Here is a 21,102-nt window from a genome sequence, read left to right as displayed (position 1 = left end):
AGTGGGAGGAGGCTAATAGGGCGATAATTTAATGGGTCAGTTCTTTCGCCAGAATTCTTGAATACTGGTACCACAGAAGCAGTTTTCCAACAGCCCAGAAAGCAAGATTCATTAAGGCATTTGTTGTAGAGTTTGGAGAGAACTGGAGCTACTTCGGCTGAGCACTTTTTTAATAGCACAACTGGGATGAGATCGAGTCCACATGCTTTTGAAGTGTCAAGGTCTTTTATGATAGCATGCACCTGAGCAGGGGTGATTTTCAGATCGTCTAGCGTGGCGTCTGTCCACATAGGAAATTGAGGTAGGGGGTGGTTGGAAGGGTCCATTGTGGAGTTTGAGGCAAACCGTCTGGCAAGCATGTTAGCCTTTTCGGTTGCTGAGCAAACAACCTCGTGATTGTTGGTTAGTGGGGGAATTGTTGATTGCCCATTATTTACTACACTGTTGTAGATTTTCCAGAAGTCACGAGTTCCTAGTTTTTGTGCTTCGATGCGTTTTTTAGTGGTTTCCGTAAATTCCCTCTTAGCTGTGGCTATTTCTTTCTTAACGTTACTTCTAGCTTCTATGTACTTCTGTCTGTTTGAACTGACTTATGTCGGTTAAATCTGCGGAATGCATGCTGCCTTTGAGCAATGGCAGTTGCGCAAGTCGAAGTAAACCATTGGGGAGAGTGTGGTTTGCTATAGAATTTCCGCATGGGAACATGCGCTTTGATTGCAGTTTTGAACCATTCAGTGGTCTCGGTTGCACACTGTTCAGCAGGAAGAGAAAAAATATTTCCCCATGGGGCGTCTCTGATAAAATCTCTGATGGCTTCCCAGTCAGCCTTTTTATAATATCTCGTTGTTTTGAGCACTGGCTCTTCAGTTTTGGGTCTAGAGTTTAATAATAAAGTTCAGTTTTGGGTCTAGAGTTTAATAATAAATTATTAAATAATAATTATTAAATTAATGTGGGTTGAATTCTAAAAAAATTAACCAAAATTGTTCTTTAAACTGGTTTTCCGTCTCAGGAAGCCGAGTTAAATTTTCTATGATCATTATTATTTTTTTTTTTTCGGAGTTTACCGAATCCAAAAAACTTTAATCCAGTAAAAATGATGACATGACGACGACTACGACGACGACGACGACAGTACTAAAAGGCGGGTTTTTCTTTCTGCTGCTGATCCAAGATGGCTGCCCACATTGTCAACACGTGGTCTTTCAGTTCATCATATTTCGTGTTGTTTTTTTTTTAACTTCGTGACAAGTTATTCAACCTAATTTAATTTATACCAAGATGGAATTGTGTCCACATGATCTGCTTAAGACGATCACTTGGCGACGGCTATTCAGAATTCACACGCACAAGATGTTGAACAGACAACATTGGCGTTTAGAAATTTCGCTTCAAAATTTGTCAAGTACGTCTCGACTACGATTTACAATTTCCTATCAAAATTCTCAGCTTACGAACCTGTTTTGAACGACTTGGACAAATATAGGTAAACTCTATTTATATATTTTTTTAAAATTAAAGTTAAATGGGTTTCGACATTACTCCAAACGTGTTAAATGCTAATGTCTTTATTCAAACAAGCAAAAGAACAAGTTTATTTTTCTTTCTATTTTTATTCATTTAAGAAAAAGAAAGAAGTGGTTCCGTGTCCTTTAACTAGAAAATTATCAACTTGAGTAATCGATTTTTGTTGCATGTATCGATCTAAGTTTGTTTGACTGGTTTTGCCTTTGCTTTTCGGTTAGACGTAACCACTGGGTTACATTTGGGGGTTTATTTTACAATCCACATAGAAAACCCGAAAAAAATAGTCGCGTAACAAATACACTGCAGACATTTTTCTTGTGCTCGTGTATTAGTTGACGTTACTTGTTTTTCGAGCCAAATTCAACATTTTACATTACAAACCTATCCAGTTAGGTAAAAAAAAAAAAAAGTAACTTATATTGCCTTTGGTAACATTTATTGGATTTGTATTACTGTACACATAGATTCGAAAAAGTTGTCAAAAAATAAATATATAACAAATAAATGCTATCAAAGGCAAGATAAGTTACTTTTCTACCAAACTGGATATATTTTTTGTGTTTTTATTCAATGTAACATGTTTATTCAGCTCGAAAAAGATGCAGTGTTTACCGATGTATTGGAAAATTCAAAATGGCGCCCGACTCTCTCTTTAACACGGTAAGTTTGGGAAAAGGTGTTATAAATAATAAACTAGACAAAATACTATTAAAAAAAACACCAAATATATGTCAACCTATGTCACGGTAACATATATTGAGCGAATTTCTAACATTATTTTTTCGGTATTATTATACAAACACCGTGACAGCGTTAGGGTTAGGGGGGTTAGGGTTAGGGTTAATTCGCTGTCACGGTGTTTGTATAATAATACCATTTTTTCTAGTTTATTATTATAATACCTTTTCCCGAACTTACTGTGTTAAAGAGAGAGTCGGGCGCCATTTTGAATTTTCTATTACATCAGTAAACACTGTATGCTTTGCGAGCTGAATAAGCATGTTACATTGAATAAAAACACGAAAATTATATCCAGTGTGGTAGAAAAGTAACTTATCTTGCCTTTGATAACATTTATTTGTTATATATTTGTTTTTTGACAACTTTTTCGAATCTGTGCACAGTAATACAAACCCCTTATTTTATTTTTGACTTTTTTTTTTCGAATCTGTGAGAAAAATAAGTTAAAGAACTTGGTGTTTCTACACTTTATCACCGAAACTGGAGACGCCATTTTATTTCGAGCACCTGTCGATTAGAATCAAAGGGTGAAATCAGTATTTTAAATTATGGCCGAAGTTAGAAATAAATAACAAAAAAATTAAACTAGATAAACTTCCGGAAAGAAATGTGAAAAAAAAAAAGTAAATAAAGTGAAAGAGAACATATATCCATAATTGTTTAATTGGAAATGTTTCGATTTAATTAATGAAAACGGGAAAGTTTTTCTTTTAATTTTAGGTTAATTTATTTTTTCCGGAAGCAATCGTTCTCCAGTTTAATTTTTTTGTTATTTCATTTCGGCGATAAAGTGTAGAAGTACCAACAACTCCCTTGACTTGAGAATGTTGGCGCTGGTCGGGATTCTCTTTTGACTTTGCAAGACCTGGTGACGTTTTGCCTCTATACCTGATGCTGGCTGGAAGTAATTTGCATATGTGACAGTTGTTGTTTTAGAACATTGTTTCCTTCCATCGGCAGTCAACCCGACTTTACGTTGCTCACCGCGTGGTGAATTATGTATTGAAAAGTTTTGAAGTCGCCATCGTTGTTTTTATATTTTCGACCAATGTACTCCGTTATGCCAACCGGAGACGTCTCGACATTTTTCGATAAATCGACATCTTGAATAGGTTTTCGAGTATCCTGAAAAGGAATATCACAGCGAAAATTAGCGCAGACAAATAGTTTTCGAGATATAAATACCTGTATTTTGAAATGTAAATCACTGGCGGCCATGTTTGAAAAGCGGCAAACCCTCAGTTTTTTTTTTTTTTTTTTTTTTTTTTTTTTTTTTTTTTTTTTTTTTTTTTGCAGCTCAATTCTGAAAGCCGTTCTTAACATTATGAAGTTAGGGGGTGTTTAATCCGAAAGGCACTTTATTTTCAACCTCTCCATGTTAATAATGGTTTCCGGAATAAACAGGTTGGACAACCAATGCACAATGACCGAATTTTCTTGAATTTGAATTCGTGAAAGTAATTTTGTGGAATTAGCTAGAAATGATGTTAAATAAACATTTGCATTTCATAGAATAACTTCACAGTTCGTCTGCACATGCTCACTGAACCATTTCATTGAAACAACAAAGATGGCAGCCAGTTCAAACTACTAGAAATTACATGGCAAAATGCAGGTATTTATATCTCCAAAATTATTTGTCTATGCTAATTTTCCCTGCAATATTCCTTTTCAGCACACCCAAAAAACCTATAAAAGATGTCTATATTTTTTTTTATTTTTTTTATAGAAAATGTTGAGGTGTCTTCAGTTGGCATAACTGCGCACATTGACTATTTTTACTATTTATATATATTGACTGTTATTGTTAAAATTGCAGGTTGTATGCCGCTTTCAATGGACACTAATGAAACAGGGTTGGAGGTTACATTTTCACCCCAACTAATTTGGAATGGAACAAACCGTCGAAAATAATGATTAAGGCTAAAGAATACGGTCACCTTGTGGTTGACAATGGATTAATCGTCGACTTAACAAAGCTGGAGAATATTAAAAAAAAAAAAGCCTTGTCTTTGTGGTCGACAGAAAGACCAAAAAAGTAATTAGAGCAAGCTCTGACATTGTCTATAAGTTGCTGGCAACAGTGGTGCATAGACGCCGGTATATTATAAAATGCAAAGGGTATAATACCTGAACACCCCTTTTTATTTATTTTTTTCAACTGAAGACGAGTGCGTAGAAATCTCCTAAACAGATTATTACATTGGAGAACGTTTTACATATTGAATACATGGGAAAATGAAGAACAAGTCTATTTTCAATGTTTCATTCCACCTGGAGAGTGAGCACCTTGTTGCATTCCTCCTTATATTTGTTGACATTGTGGCCGTGTCAAATGAGGAATACCAAGGCTTTTAGACATTCAACATTTTACTTGATAAAGAGGGTTTACTAAAATCCCTTATCACTTGGAAGTGGGTGATGAAAAACTCCCATTATCGTTGCGAGCAGGCTGCAGCTTTGTTGAATGTGTGGAAAAATAGGGCACATCACCATGGAGTGCCCACAAAGGAAGACTCAACCAAACGTGAAAACAAGAGTGGGACAACACTAAGGAGTTTCCCTGTTTGTGAAAGAACTCTCGCCCTTTCCCCCAAAGAACTGCTAAAGAGGATAATCTCTTGGAGCCCTGGCAGATTGTATCTGGGATAAAGACCCCTGGCTGCCTTACTTTAGACCAAATGCAAGAGGAAGCCATATTAACAAATGACTTGGGACAGGTATGTCGAGAGTATTAATCTCAAGAAGAAATTGGATGCTTTGAGAATGGACACACTTGAATCCTTCAGCACTCCCCCCCAAATCCCACAATCCCCCGGCAAAACCGTTGACATCCAAAGACTGTACCCAGTCCCCTAACCCTAACACTGTGCATCTATAAAGGTTATACCTCCTCCTGTCATGGCTCCTGTACTTCACAAGCTACACAAATTAATTGCCCTTAGACCCGTCAAAAAAATAAAATCCGTCCCCTCCATTGTTCCGTACATTTGCGTAATTCCTTTAAATACTCCACATGCATCCCCAGCAAAGTCCCTGCCCGTGGCTCATACCTCTAGTAATATTGAAAAGCTTACCTCTTCCTAGAAAAGAGCGTGGAGCTCCTACCTGGAAAACAAAAGGAAAAGGGCACTTTACCTCCACAGTAAAGATATTTGTTCAGTCAGCGACCTGTAAATTAACAATGCAGTTTACTATGAAAATGCTGACCTGATGAAATTGATTTCAGGGAGGTGGCTGGAATGCCAATCGAAGATCCTTGCAATTTCCTGAATGCGAAACTGATATTAACTATCATCTGGAGGAGAAGAGGTAAATGACCGATGAGTAATGTTAAAGGAAGCAAATAAAACCTTTGAAATTTTATCTCCTTAGATATATTCAAGGACTTTGATATAAGACATTTAAGAAAATGTTGTGTAGAGCAGGTCCCCATAAAGATGTACCCCTTCCTGTATAGGATAGCAAAACTAAACTATCCTTTGCATGCTGATGGTATCACCCATGAAAGGCTCATCGATACAAAGACGGACACTATTTGCTTGGGAGAGCCATCTTCATGCTGACAACAGTAATGTTTGTTTGTGGATCCCAACCTTAAGACACTATAATCTTAAACTTGCAAGTATAAATGTTCGAGGGCGGACTCGCACAAATTTCGGTTGAACTTAAATCTGCAGAACTTTGGAGTGAATGTCTGTTGTGTTCAAGAAACTCATCTCATTCCAGGCGACCATTTCAGTGTGCTGTCTAGAACCTATTGTGCTTACTCAGCGTACTTTAATTCTCACTCGAGAGGTGTTTCTTGGCTAATGAAAAGGTCTTTGGATGCGTCGTATGACCTGTGCTTCATGGATCCAGAAGGAAGACTGTGTTCTGGATGTTACCATAAAAGGTAGGGCTTTTTGTTTTATCAGTATTTATGCACCTAATAGCAATGATGAGCTTGCAGCTTTCCTTTGTTAGATTGAGCAGTTTATGAGTACTTCCCAAATGGTTATCTTAGCGGGAGACTGGAATGCGATCCTGAATCCCAATTTAGAATGCTTGGGGTTAACATCTAGGGCCACTAACGAGGATTGGAATGCCTTTTATTTTCGCGAGTTTCTTGACAAGTTTGATCTTATTGACAAGTTCCGAAATGAAAGGCCCCTTGATGTAGTGTGGACTTGGACAGGTAGCCGCGGCTCTGGTGCAGTATAACTTTCCAGTTATATTGATTGGTTCTTAGTTAGGCAAGTCGATGTAGGAGTATTAGATTGTCCAAGTTTCCATAACATAGTTTACTTAGACCACCGACTTGTTTGCATTCGGCTAAACTTCGATAGACCTAAACCTAAGTTGGCCAGTTACTGGAAGCTCAACACTTCAATGTGCAGGGCTACTGAGATGGGTTACTACTAACTCTACAGTGGGAATTCACGGCAGCTGTAAGTGGGAATAAGTGGTGGGCCAGTCTTAAGGATGCCATTAGGTTCTTTTCTGCCAACTTTAGCAAACGACCCAACCAAGAATCTATGACAGCTAAAGCGACACTAGAGTCTAGTTTAGATTGGGTGGTGGAGGAGGGGGATAGTGTTAATGCAAACATAATTAAGGCTCAGCTTGCCTCCTTGACAAAAAAAGAGCAAAAAGAAAAATAGCTTTAGTGATTAAAGCTAGGTTAAAAAGAATGCCCCAGGAGGCAACAAACATGACTGGAATTACGTGCAGAGGAATTTTGACAAGCGGCCGATCGGCACATTGCATGTGTCACATTGCTAATGGACATAACGTGACTACAAATTAAAGCGCTCTGGAGGCGTGTAGGTCTCTGATTTATCCACTACTTTGGTGTTGGAAAATTTCCAACGAATCTCTGTAGAATGTAAATCAACCCTGACATTTGGCTTACATTGAATTGGTTACCTCCCGAATTTTATTGTAGTTTTATTACCAAGAGAAAATGGCAAACCAGAATAATCCCTTTCATTTCTGCATTACACGGATGGCGCCATTGTTAGGGGGTGATAACTCCAATTTCATAGTCAAATAACATGGCACATAAATAACAAACAAGAGTTGGTTCTCCTTGACCTGTTGTCTCCCAAATTTTTGTCTGCAAAATTTTAATCACGTGATAATGGTGAAGCGAGAATAAAATAAACCATTCATGCAAGTGCTGCTGGTCATAGATTTAGCTGAAAAATAAATCAGTTATTTTTGGAAAACGGGTTTGGAGTGCATTTACGCTATGAAAAATCACTTTATTAGTGCTTATACATTTCTTGTAATTATTGAAGGAAACAAACTTAATCTTGACAGCATTGAATGTGACCATCCATTTTTCTCCTCATTCCACTACAGATTGGAGGTTTTCCTCTAGTGTCTCTGCCATTTCCTTAGATATGTGTTCATTTGTTTCCCCCTCATCCCTGTTATAGAGCATGGTGTAATATTAGGAATAATAAAGGTCCAAGGATAGACCCCTGAGGTACATCCGCATTTATATCATATTGTTTAGATGAACGACCGTCGAGGACAACCTGGATTCTCCTCTTATTCAAGAAAGAATTCAGGTGATAGGTCATCTCCCTCTCAGTACAGACCAATAAGCTGCTGGAATCCATATTAAATAGAGAAGTAGTCAACCACCTCAGCAGAAATAACCACCTTAGTGACATGCAATATGGTTTCCATTCTGCTAGATCTACAGCAGATGTGCTAACAGTTATATCTCATAGGATTAGTGAATCTCTCAACAAAGGCTTCCTTTCTAGGCAATTGCTCTTGACATATCAAAGACCTTCGATAAGGTTTGGCATAAGGGCTTACTTCACAAGATTTCCTGCTACGGCATAACTGGAAATGTTTTCTCAATCATTAAATCATTTCTCTCTGATAGGCTCATAAGAGTAGTGGTTGATGGGCAGAAATCGGAGGCCCACGGTATTAATGCTGGAGTCCATCTTGGGCCCAACTCTCTTCCTGATCTACATCAATGATCTCCCAAAACACATACTTAAATCATTCGTCGACATCTACATTGATGACACGACCATCTATAGCAACACTTCAAAGGCCATAAATGACAAAGTTCTCTCTGATTCTTTCTCCTCTGATCTTAAGTGCGTGGTACAATGGGGGAAGAGGTGGCTGGTTACTTTTAATGCATCTAAAACCAAGCTCCTATCTTTACATCAACGCTCTGAACCCCATCTGGCATCAATTGAAATGAATGGCTCTCGTCTTGGGGAGGCTCCATGTTTTGACAAGCTTCTGGGATTGACCTTTACTCTTGATCTGAAATGGAACATGTACATCAAATCTGTTGCCAAGATTGCTGGAAAAATGGTGGGATCCTTCTATCGCTCCAGAAGATATCTATCTACTGATGCAATTCTCTATCAATATAAAAGCCAAGTACGTCCAAGGATGGAGTACTGCTGCCACATCTGTGTAGGAGCTGCTAAAAACAGCCTATCCTGCCTTGACAGAGTACAAAATAGACTTCATAGTTTAGTGGGGGATGCCCTTTTCTCTTCCCTGCAACTTCTCTTCCACAGAAGAGACGTTGCGAGCCTGTCTGTTTTATTGTGATTTCCATGGCAAGTGCTCGTCTGAGCTCCAATCTCTGGTCCCCCCCCCCTCGCCAGTCTTTCACGAAAAACACCCGTCTAGCTAAAACCACTGTCAAAAACTTTCCCCACTCTTTATCTGTGCCTACATCAAAACGTAGATTCCATGAACAAAGCTTTTTTCTTAGAAGTGCATGCCTGTGGAACTCTCTTCCGTTTGCCTGTTTCCCACCTGACTACAACTTGGATGTCTTCAAATCCAACATAAACAAATTCCTGATAAACCGCCCCTTTAAGTAAGCCACTTTATCAAATCTCCATTACTAACAATTACTACAATATTATCCCATTGATTACTGTACGCGCAATAACCCTTATCCTCGAGTGGCCTCCGGGTCTTGATAAGTGGTGACCTCCATGTAAAGAAGAAAAAAGAAAAAAAATGAATTTAATTATGTTAAATATTCGTCCAGTGACACCATAAGATCTGATTTTTCTGAGATCATCATGATGCCATAACCTGTCAAAAGCCGTAGATATATCTAGACCTACTGCTCTACCATCCCTTGCTTTGTCCAGTGTATGGTATATATGTTCAGATATTAGTTAGAATATCTGCTGTAGAATGGGCTTGTCTAAATCCATATTGTTGGTCAGTCAGAAGTTTAGCATCTGTAAGGTGATGGAGTAGAGCTTGGTTAATTATAGACTCAAATATTTTGATGAAAAGCGGAAGGAGGCTAATGTGGCGATAATTTAATGGGTCAGTTCTCTCGCCAGAATGTAATATGTAAAAAATTAACTGAATACTGACTACAACTTCCAACCATTATGGCAACCAGTTTCTGCTGGAAGTATTATGGTGTCAATCCTAAGAATAAGAATACAGCTGTCTGCAAGTTATGTTGAACATCAAAGGGTGGCAAATTAGCAAAAAGTTTTTACAATGATTAATATGTTAAACCATCTTAGAAAGGTTCATTCAAAAGAAGCAAAAGTTGCAGATAAGAAAACGAAACACAATGAATATTCAGGGACAAACATTCCAGGAACGAGTGGCAGCAACTACGAACCTCCAGCAAAACACCAAACCACTACAGATTCAATATTGGCCAAAAAGAAAGTTTGGAATATTAATGACCACAGGTCACAAGAGATCTATTATCTGATAAGAATAAGTCAATCCAATCATTGAATTTACCCAAAGAATTGTTAGTGTAATTATAAACTATTTCGGCTTTGATAAGTAGTGGCTTAATAAAAATTATAGACGGTCTAGCGGTAGATCTATCAAACTCTGATATTAAGCGAATGACAAATCTGTCAGTCGTTGAATGGGTTGAAAAGGCGGAGCATATCTGTAAACTGGGTTGAATTTAACCCCCCCTTTTGTTTTCAATTTACTCACCACTTGATTTGACTTTTTTTTTTTTTTTTTTTTTTTTTTTTTTTTCAACCCGATTTATTTATACAATTACTGATCCTGTCACTAGATAATACAGTTGATTTTTTTTTTTTTTTTTTTTTTTTTTTTTTTTTTTGCTACTTCTGCAATTTATGGACTATTTTGAAATAATGTTATTTAGAAACCTATTCTTAACATGAGGAGGGTGGACTTTAACTACTCTATACTAAATGCAGTGTAGTTTCACCTAACAATAAAAGCTACTGTAAAAATTGCATTTAACTTTAAAATCCTTATAAAAAAATAGCATGACACTTAAATATATTTTAATTCATTCAGATTTTGTATTTATTATAGAGCCAATTCTCTATTGATTATTATATTGTACCTAATATATAATAGTGGCTGCTCGGAGTGGCCAGGTTGTTAAATATGCTTAAATATAATTTATGCAGATTTCATGCTCTATTGATTATCATATTTTACCCAATATATATATAGTGATGATTTCAAAAGTTAAAAAAAAAAATGTCTTGGTGCCATCAGCTATAATCAAAGCCCAAGCATTTAGTACTCCAGCATTATTTGTTACCGTCTAATCTAACAACAGTTGGATATGAAAACTCTAAAAATTTACCTGACATTAGCATATAACTGTATATTTGTGCATGCATAGAGAAGCACTCCAAGTCGACTTACACCTGCCAAGTTCCGTTTTTTTTTTGTTTTTTTTTTAAATTTTATTTTATTTTTCCAATTTGACCCCTGTAGCAGTTATTTTTATCAGGTAAAAACCAAATCGAATTTGTTCCACAGGTCCAAATTCTGTATATATTAAGTTTCAAATCTGTAGACCAAAAATTGACAGAGTAGTATGGCAGACTGTTTCTCAGTCAGACAAAGTCACTTATAATTATTATTTTTCTTTTTACACACTGTATTTTATTTTGTAATTTGGAAATGCTTGTCTTATTATTCTATACCCCCCCCCACTTCAGTTTCAAAATAAAGGCAGGTGTGTAAATGTGTCTTGAAAAAATATTCATGGTGTTTGTTTACATTAGTGATCTTTTAAACCAATGCATTTCAGGTGAAAACATTAAGTACTTACATGTCACGATGAAATTAGTATAGATTAAAAAAATGACGAAAATGAACTATAAAAAAATAATTACAAGTAAAAATAAAATTTATCAAATTGAGTTTTGTATATTTTAATATGGAACAGTTGTGCAGCTAATTCAGTATGACAAACTGACTTATCTCCCTTGACTTAAATTGACTTCAAGGGTCTGCCAATTTTTAAGCAGACTATAATTGTGTGTGTGCGTGCGCGCATAATTTTGCGAAAAGTACATCTCTCACATCTACTGGATTGTTCTTATAAATTTTGGAAATTTATGCTCATTTTGCCATGATATGTAAGTACATAATGTTTTCACCTGAAATGCGCTGATTTAAAAAATTACCATTTCAATTGTTCAAAGCAAAATACTGTTTTAAATCCTTATAAAAGTGTAATACATAAATAAAATGAAAAATACGTACGAGGGGCGTGCAATAAGTAATTCCCCTGACCCACTTCTCATAGCAGTAGAGCAATGAAACTTGGCACAGTTATTGGTCTTTCTATACATAGGAACCACCCAGAGTTATGCATTTCTCCCATCGTTTGATGCAGCTCTGGAGACCGTTTTTGTAGAACACCCCAGGTTGGTCCTCCAACCACGACGTGACTTCAGAAATCAAGGCTACATCATCTGGGAAACGCTTTCCTTTCAAAAACAACTTCATGGCTGAGAAGAGGTGAAAGTCAGAGGGTGCAAGGTCAGGGGAGTAGGGATAATGGGGTAGGATTTCATAAGCACACGCCCGTTCTTCTGATCTGACGACATGCGAGTTGTGGACCGAAGAATTGTCCTGCAGGAGGAGCCTTTGCTGATCTTTCCCTGCCTCTTGATTTTGATAGCTTCCCTTAATTTCCTCAAAAGTGAAGCATAATAGGCTCCTGTAATTGTGGTATCCTTTGCCAGGAAATCTGTCATCACTACTCCGTCCTGGTCCCAGAAGACTGTGAGCATGACCATGCCACCAGAGAGCTGCACCCTTGCCTTCTTTGGAGGTGGTGAGTCCAAGTGCTTCCACTGCATTGACTGGGCTTTGGTCTCTGGATCATAGTGATGGACCCAGGTTTCATCCTGTGTAATCGGTCTTAGATTCATCTTCGAGCACTCGACGCATTCTCGCTTCTGGACTGGTGTGAGCAACCTGGGAATCCATCTGGCAGACACCTTATGCATATGCAAATGTCATGAATCATAGTTTCCACAGACCCTGTACTAATTAGTGGTGGGACAATTAATCGGAATCGTTAATCGTAAGAATCGTGTATTTTGGGAGGTATCGGAATCGCATCGTTAAAAAATACCTTAATTTTCCGAGTCCTTCATTATGATTCTCTTAGTCTGATGTTGAAAAAAAAAAAAAAATTCCTGATATTTCTAACCGCAAGAGAAATGTAGCATGTTATAAAAAGAAACCAAAGAAATTCATTATTAACAGGGCAATGCTTAGTGCCCCCTCCCTTACAAGGTTCATTCATTCAGATCTATTGTGATCAAAACTACAAAAGAGTTAACTTGAAAAGAAGTATGCAGGGCTCTACATTGCGAGTAAAAATAAAAAAAACGTTTATCTTTTTGGCGACTGTTTTTTTTTTTACTGACAAATCTTCTAATACTGAATAAAAATGCTTTTTCAACTTATATTTTCTTAAAATAAACGAGCAAAGTCAAATTATTTAAACAGTAAAAGGTTTAATAGAACAATATACTTTTTTTCTTTTTTTAAAAGAAGGCTTTTGAAAGAAATATCTCTAGAATGAGATTGTTCACATTGTATTATTTCGCAAAGTTTTGACAGTAGTTGGCTTCTTTTGAAGTTTAAAAAAAATCGACCCCATACCTATCTCTTCCAAACCTAAAGTTATTAAATAAACCCTTCGTTAATTTAAGGGTAATTAATTCAATTCAGTCAAGTTTTTTTTTTAATTTCATTGAAATAAAATCCATTATTTTTTTTTTTTTTTTTTTTTTCTCCAGAAAGATAAAACCCTGAATTTGATTATATTAAAAGCAGAATAATATAATCTTTTTCTAGAATTTTAAATTGAAAATTAAAAGTGTTTTGCGCAGTTTTTTGCCGAACGAAAAAGAAATTAATATATTTTTAAAAGGTTTTGTAATCAATTAATTTTTATGTCTAAATAATATTTACGATTAATTAAATAATTTCATTTTAAAAAGTATTTATAAATAGAATTTTACTTAAGACTTATAGTTTAGCAATATTGAACCGCATCAACCATGTGTGAATTGAACACAGTCAACCAAAAAAAAAAAATTCAAAAGAAAATGCATATTTGCATTTCATTATGTAAACTTTTATACATTGGTTTCAAAAATTAAATTCTATAAGTTTTTTTTGTTAACTACCGGTTGGTACAATTTACCGCCCCATCCCTTTATATTTTTTCTTGTCTTTTTTAGCGGATTATTTTCAATTAATTATCCAAATAAGTGACTAGCTTTAAAACAAAATTTAATAGTAAATTATTTGTTTACAGATAAACTGAATTTTCTAATATGGCCCAAAGTCCAAAAAAAAATCTTGCATGGAAACTTTTTGAAGTTGATGAAGATTATGAGTTGAAAGCCATTTGCAAAGTCTGTCAAATTAAAATATCGCGAGGAATAAAACCATCTAACATGACCACAACCAACATGTTAAAACATTTAACTATGAAGCATCCAAATAAATTGGAGGAGCAAAATAAAAAAAAAAGGAAGAAAAAATTACCAACTAGTCACTCAGAGCAGTTTTATTAGTGAGGGTCGAAATCGCAGTGTCTTTTTTTTTTTTTTGCCTACGTCACCATCTAGGTGTCACAAATTTTTTTAACCCTCCTTAACTTCAAAGAGTAAATACAATATATACAACTAAAAAAATAATTTTTAAAAATGCTGATTCTATTCATGAAAAATTCTTTTAACTAGAAATTAAAACTTAGGTAAAGATAGCTGACTGACAGCAACAGGAGCACTGGTTAACTACTGAACCACGTGGAAAGGTGTGGGGGGGGAGGAAAAAAGGAAATTAAATAATGATAATAAATTATGATAACCGTCTTTGAAAGGCACTAAACTCCTAAAATTTACTTCTTTAAAATTTTAGGCGGCACTCCTCGGCGATTTTTAAAGCACTCTCTCTCTCTCTCTCTCTCTCTCTCAAAAAAAAAAAATTTAATTTTTAAGTTTGGGAAAGATATATTTATTATAACCGAATTCCTGTATGAAGATTGGATCTACTTTATTGGACGTTAATTTGTGAGATAAGTAATTTTTCAATGTTTAATATGTTTTTAAAGTTTCAATTATCAATTAAATTTTTTTAATTGCGTTTATTTTTCAATTTATCTAAAAAAAAAAAAAACAGGGTTTTAAATGTATTTTTTAAGGTAACAAGCTTCGAAAGAAGTCTAATAAAAAAAAAAATCACTTAATTTTTAATTTCGACAACCCTGAGAATTATTAAAAAAATATTGAAATGTGACATTTTTTTATTTAATATTTCTATTAGTTCAATTAATTTTCTTTCAATAATTCATTTCACTCAACAAACTTCACCATTTTTTTTTTTTTTTTTTTTTTTTTTTAATCTTTTTCTATAATTTTGGTAATTATGTTTGCTCAATTTTATCTAGTATTTCATTTGTTTTTTATAGTGGTATCATTTTTATATGTGTTCCTTTGATATACCCTATTTCAAAATTAGTTTGGCTAAACTTCTTCTTCACGTTAGAAACAACGTGTAAAAGCAATGAAAAAGTAAGAAAAAATAATAGGTGTTAACTACTCCTTGTGAATTATGGAGGTCTGAAGAACTGCCGTCACAAATACAACTATCAATAGCCAAACAAAAAATCGTTTTTGAAATTCCTTTAATTGTAACTTTTCGCTATACCTACCTTTTGGTATAAAACACAAAAACTTTCGATTAATGGTATTTCTCATATATGGTCGTTAACTTTGGAAAGGTTATTTTGTATCTACGGTGCCATGTCACGTGGTATATTGTTTTTTTTTTTTTTCATTACGCACGTTCATTTATAAATTATTAAATTAAATATTTATCTTTTTGATATTTAATTAGTATATATTTTCTTTCTCTTCCGCTATATTTTTTTTATTTAATTCATTAAATCTGTTAATTATGAGGACCAAAATAATGAATCGTGTGTATTTATTCTCTAATTTTCTTGTTTTTGTTCTGTTATATAAATTCTATTTTATTTGTTTTTTCTCTGAAGGATAAATTCTATTTTCTTTGAGTTTTTTTTTCTGTATTCCAATTAAGTAAAATAAATTTTCTCTAAAATAAATTTTGCTAATTTTTCCGTTTAGTTTAATATATAATAATTTTATTTAAACCAAAATATCTCTTCCAAAGTTAGGGAACATATTTGGGAACTACCGACTATAAGTATAAAACTACCTGGTATATTTCAAAACAATAATTCCCTAGGAATCGGAATCGTACTTGGAATCGGAATTGTTAATCAATATTTTCCTGGAATCGGAATCGTATAAAAATTAGGAATCGTCCCAACACTAGTATTAATCTTGACATCTTGGGCTATTTAGCGAATAGTAATGCGCCGATCTTCCAAAATGTCAGCCTCAACTTGACGGACAGATGCCTCGTCAATGGCAGAAGGGGTGGGTGGAGGGCGACCAGGTCTGGGAGTTGTTTCCACAGACTTCTGGCCATGTTTGAATTCACGGTGCCAGCGTTTTACAAGGTCATATGATGGGGCATTATCACCATAAGTTTCTTTCATTTCATCAAAAGTCTCCTGTGGTGTGCGTCCTTTCAAATACAAAAACCGGATCACTGCTTGACATTCAACAGGCTCCATTTCACACCTGACTCAGTTCAAACACCTGTAAAACAGAAACCACAATTAGTTCAGAGCTGTAATTTGCCACATAACCCGTAGAGATATAAATCATTGCAGATGCAAAATTTCAGGTAGATCAGACAACTGGAAGTGGGTCAGGGGCATTACTTATTGCAGACCCCTCATACATCATTATCATATTTGGTTTAATGCCCGTTTTGGATGTTGCTACGTTTTAGACAATTTGTAGAAATTAGATGTTTTGAAAAAAAATTTTTTTTTCATCAATATAATTATTTTAAAATTTAAACCAGAAATATGTGAGAAATTGCAAGTTGAACAAGTAAACATCAAATTTAACAGGGTTGCACGATTGCAGCTGTCCAACGTAGGCAAGCATATAAAAGTGACGTTAAAGTGAACGCGATGACATGAATTTTTATTTTGAGCACAAATTGGCAAAAACTGTAATTCTAGTGTTTGAGTGGTACTACAGTATATTGCAATTACTAAAATTTCCATGAACAGAGTTTGTTTTCCAAAACTTTCCATTTGTGAAACGCCATCATCGAACTGCTTCCCTTACGACTTAAACATGGTTATCTTCAAGTTTAATGCCAACAAATACTTGTTGCGCCATCCGCTAAAGCAATGAAATTTTTTTCATTCTATTCTTTATTTTCAATCCTCTCATAATATTGGTCATCAATCCCATTAGCCATCATCCTTGAGTGGATTTTGTCCTTGTTATAATAGTGTATCATTAGTATAAAAAAGATATTATTTTGGATTGTTCGGACTACTGTTTTCATCTTGAGTGTTATTTTTCACAAAGTTTTGACCAATGTAACCTCAGGCCTTCTTCAAGTAAATCTTGTCGAACTTCGGAATCTGCATGGAATTTAAAACTCTTTATTTAATCCATGGGGTTAAAATGCTCTTGTTCTTTCTGTCACGATCAGATAGAAGTTTTAAGTAATTCACAATTGTATTCTGACCTTCAACCTCTAGAAAAGTGTAACTTAGAACTGAATTTTAATAGTAATTTATCCGTTGCGTCACAGAACAAGAGCATGCTACCCTTGTGGATTAAATAAAGGGTTCTGTTTAAAATAATCTATAGATTCCCAAGTTCAACAAGAGACACCTGAAGAAGGTTGGAGGTTACATCAGCCGAAACGTTGTGGAAATAACATGTGAGATAAGAACAGTGATTTGGAAAATACAAAATATCTACCTTTATTTGCAAAATTTAGAAACATAGATGTTGCGTAGATTTCTTAAAACTAATGTATCCTTTTCTTTTTGTTCCAGGTAACATGGACTTCATCTAACATGATGTGCGTGATTGTTGCAACTCTTTTCAAAGATTAAAGAAAAAAAGCTACCAAAGGATTTTGCTTCATTCCTGAAGAATCAATAAGAAACACTGCTGCTTGACAACACAGCATAAAGTTTTTTTCCGACTTGTCCTGGTTTATTGTTAAAGCAGCATCCCCAACACAGTATGATGGTTAATTAGAAAAAGGACTTCAGAAGCTGAATTCATCTTTAGTCAAAATTGATGAGTCACCAATTTAAAAATCGAAGATCTAACAAAGCAAATCTTACAGAAAGATAAAATTTATTCAAAGATCAATTTATATGTTGAAGCAGTACAAAAATTGTATTTAAGATTAATGCAAAATCAGAAATCCAAATTTTAATTTATTAGTTTAAATGCTATTCAGGCCTGACTTTGAAAATCCACTAAGATAATTTTATTATCAGCAGAAGAATTTATTCTTTATATGTTGGAACCTGCGTACTGCACAGGCATTATCGTGTGCTTGTTGTACTGATCCAAAGTTGTTGATTGATTCTGAAATGACTTGCAGTGTCAACCATGTAGTTTCAGTCAATGCTGCAATGAAGAATTCTTTTTCCAAATCAAACGACAAATGAGTAACAAAGGCTTTTTTTTTTTTTATGTGACTCGTTCTTCATGTACAAGATAATAAAATGATAGATTTGCAAATAAATCTCAGCGCAACCAAATGAAAACTCAATTCCGATTACAAAATCTATTAGCTAAGACCCACAGGGACTGAACTCTCTCCTGGAAACATGCAAATGACTGAAACACCAAGAAACTCTACTGGCCATCACACCTCCAAAAAACAAACTGATTCTGAGATACTCAAAAAACCGTAACCCCCCCCCCCCCGGACTTTGATGTGAAATATGAATCTAACTTATAATGGCATCCACCTTAGCGAAAATACCAAACAATCTCCTCCACCTCTTCCCTCTTTTTCTTATTTCAAATCTGTTTTTTTTTTTCCTTTTTTTTTTTAACGATGCGATCAGACACAAAAAACAACCCAGTAAACGGAAAAGTGGATTTTAGTTTTACTTTCAATAACCACGTAACTCTCGCTCCCTTATTTTCTCCTTTAGTCCTCACATTCCATGAGCGATGTTTCTGACAAAGAAGGATGAATTGTGATTTTCTATCTTCCATCTAACACTTATCGTTTGGCAAGTTTTTGACCTTCAAGTAGTATTTTCATTTTTTTTTTTTTTTAGCTCCTTACATTAAGTGGCTTCATGCCTTGTCTGGATCAATTTCCAGAAAAAACAAAACAAAAAAAAATCTCCCCCTCTACACTTAGTACTACCATTGGGAACACCCAAGAGAGTCCATAATTAACACTGACTTTGAAGAAATTTACACAGCAGAAATACGATTCAATATGTTTCAAACTAAACAAAATTTTTCAATGTACTGAACAACAGTCCTACATAATAATTTGCCACAAAACCAGAGAAAGCACGTCAAAACGATGCAACACATTCTATTAAACGCCTGATCATTCATAAAATATTTAATGGCAAACAGAACTGCATCAATACGCAACCAACTCTCAGAAGGTATTCAATCCGTTAGTCTTGCTGAAATATCTGACAGGAGAAAAGTCTCCTTGCGTGGTCACAGTAGACAATCTTAAAACACTTGGACAAATGGCAATATTTACTCGATGACATTTTCAGCACCATCGCACTCAGATGACAACACTTACCTATAATCCCCTTGTAATGTTAAGGTCATTGTAATGGGTTAAGATTTTTGTAATTTGTAGTTCGATTCCTGATACCCCCTTCACGGAGTTGACAATCTTTCAAGTTTTCCTTGATAGTTGCAGCCCAGGTCTGTGTAGATTAACTGATGTTTTCAAAATTACTGAATTCAGTATTAAATAACCCTAAAATTGTTGATATGCCGTTAAAACAAAAGCAACCAATCAGATCTTGTCTGCACTCCAATGCCAGACAAACCATCAACTTCCATGACGTACACTCTGTTTATCCACCGCTACCATTGTGCTCGACATGACCAAACCAGCAGAGATGCTTCTCACGTAGTGTTACATCCAGACGCTTGGAGTTTGCTGCAAAGAATCAGGTTATTAATGTACTCTGTTTATTTTATTTGCTATTTTATTTTGTTTCATTTGCCAGTTCTGGTTCATGTTTTTGATGCGTCAATTTTTCTTGTACGTTCTGGCATTTGACATTGCTTTTTTAAATTTCAGTTTGTTTCAAAAAATTATGTTTTAATAATCAAACATGCTGTTAGATTTCCTTCTGTCAATCTTACCTAAAGGTGTGTGTGTGTGTGTGTGTATGTATGTATGTATATATATATATATATATATATATATATATATATATATACACACACCAAGGTTTTAAGGACTAGCCTCGAATACCGGAGGTTTATTGTCGCCTGACGATATCTTTTTGGACTAAAATGGTAGATTTATTGTAGTGACACATGGTAATTTTTCTTTTTTTTAACTGGTAATCACCTGATCAAGGTTTTGAAGGCCACTCGAGGATTATGGTTAATAAAAGTAAGGTTGTGGTGTAGTAATCCTTAATGGGATAAATTGAGTAAATTTGATTATTTATGGGAACGGCTGAACAAGAACTTAAAGTGAATAAAATAATTATATATAATTAATAAGATGAAGAATAAGTTATGTAGAACTTTATTAAATCATCAAATCAATGAGGATAAAAATGAGGGAAAAAAGTTGAAAAGGACCTCTTTAGACCATGAGATTTTGAAGCTAAATGCTTTTCATCAAAGAAAGGCTGGCATTTGTGACGACTTCCCCCTAGATTTCTACTTGGTATTCTCTAGGTAATTAGGAGAAAGTTAATGGAAGGTCACACCAATTATCATTTCTCTCCTCCGTCAGGCAAGATTACTTGAATGGGGTATGTACATTCAATCTATTTGACTTGAAATGATAATTATAGACTTAGGGTAAATTTGTAGATAAACGAACATGACTCGATCTCGTGGAAAAAGGAAAGAAAGAACAAACGCATCATTATATGTACATATATGCAGCTTGCAGCTTTTCTCTCTATTTTTTTATTTCTTGTTTTTTTTTTTTTTCACAATGTATAAAAAACGAAAATATAAAAACTGGAGAAAGAAAAATGTTCCAGCCAATTTGCAATAGTTCAATTGGAGGTCGGTTCATCTCCTCCACCTCTTCCCTCTTTTTCTTATTTCAAATCTGTTTTTTTTTTTTCCTTTTTTTTTTTTTTTTTTTTTTTTCTCACATACATATCGACCGTATGCCCGAATGGGTTGGTCTCACAAAATGCATTCGTAGATCAATCCAAGGGAAGTAAATCTTATATCACTTGTTTTTTTTTCTCTCCCCTTATTTATTTATCTATTTATTTATATATAATTTTTTGTCCGCCATCCTCTGGGATATAGATACTCGTGCTGGTCTAAAAAATAGAACATCATGTTTTTTGGCGCTAAATTCTTATTGTGGACGATCTGTGAGATGTAATTGGTGCTAAAATATCCCTATCATGCTAAACTAACTGAAATAGTTGTTTTA

At 34.9% G+C, this 21,102-nt stretch overlaps 1 protein-coding gene and 1 long non-coding RNA gene across 2 annotated transcripts in view; one reads left to right on the top strand and one right to left on the bottom strand.

The window, feature by feature from the left end:
- The window catches only part of LOC145241959 (uncharacterized), a 29,294-nt gene extending 25,469 nt beyond the window's left edge, over positions 1–3,825 (bottom strand). The window contains exon 1 of the mRNA XM_080104828.1: positions 3,454–3,825. The gene's annotated coding sequence lies outside the window, so the exon portion shown is untranslated. The remainder of the gene's footprint in view (positions 1–3,453) is intronic.
- Positions 1,151–18,649, top strand: LOC145241960 (uncharacterized). Its single transcript, XR_013862621.1, has 2 exons — positions 1,151–1,486; positions 17,504–18,649. It is a non-coding gene; the product is annotated as an uncharacterized LOC145241960 (long non-coding RNA).
- The last annotated feature ends 2,453 nt before the right edge of the window (positions 18,650–21,102 follow it).

The sequence above is a fragment of the Euprymna scolopes genome, chromosome 21, assembly GCF_053919585.1.
Source record: "Euprymna scolopes isolate OS-2025 chromosome 21, ASM5391958v1, whole genome shotgun sequence".
In the NCBI taxonomy this organism is placed as follows: Eukaryota; Metazoa; Mollusca; class Cephalopoda; order Sepiida; family Sepiolidae; genus Euprymna; species Euprymna scolopes.
Note: the sequence above shows the minus strand (reverse complement) of the source record. Positions and strands in the feature narration are given on the sequence as shown.